This window comes from Brassica oleracea, chromosome C3, assembly GCF_000695525.1.
Source record: "Brassica oleracea var. oleracea cultivar TO1000 chromosome C3, BOL, whole genome shotgun sequence".
Taxonomy (NCBI): domain Eukaryota; kingdom Viridiplantae; phylum Streptophyta; class Magnoliopsida; order Brassicales; family Brassicaceae; genus Brassica; species Brassica oleracea.
This window is the reverse complement of record NC_027750.1, coordinates 56,386,228-56,386,540: the sequence shown is the minus strand read 5'-3', so window position 1 is coordinate 56,386,540 and position 313 is coordinate 56,386,228. Positions and strand designations below refer to the sequence as shown.

Below are 313 nucleotides of genomic sequence, written 5' to 3'. Positions count from 1 at the left end.
AATGTGGCATCAACACCTTATGCCTCACAGTCTGCTCGTGCGGGTACTTGAATGGAAACTCCTTGTACTGCTCTTCAGGATCCGGAAGCATGGGTAGCACCAAGTTACCCTCCATGTCATAGTGACGCCTTTGGGCATACTCCCTGGTGTTCCTCCGTCTGTAGTGCATACGCGGCATCCTCCACTCGTAATGGTCAAGCGAAAACATCCTCCAATAAATTTTCAATCAGAACCATAATAGAAGTATGGATATAGTGGGATTTTCAAATAATCTTTCACAATCCGAAAACACTTAGTAATAACGAAATAATAA

The 313-nt window shown here is 43.5% G+C and overlaps 1 protein-coding gene across 1 annotated transcript in view; it reads right to left on the bottom strand.

Annotated features, from left to right (window-relative positions):
• The window catches only part of LOC106331007 (uncharacterized WD repeat-containing protein C17D11.16-like), a gene marked incomplete at its 5' end in the record, with an annotated part of 3,532 nt that overhangs the window by 2,364 nt on the left and 855 nt on the right, over positions 1-313 (bottom strand).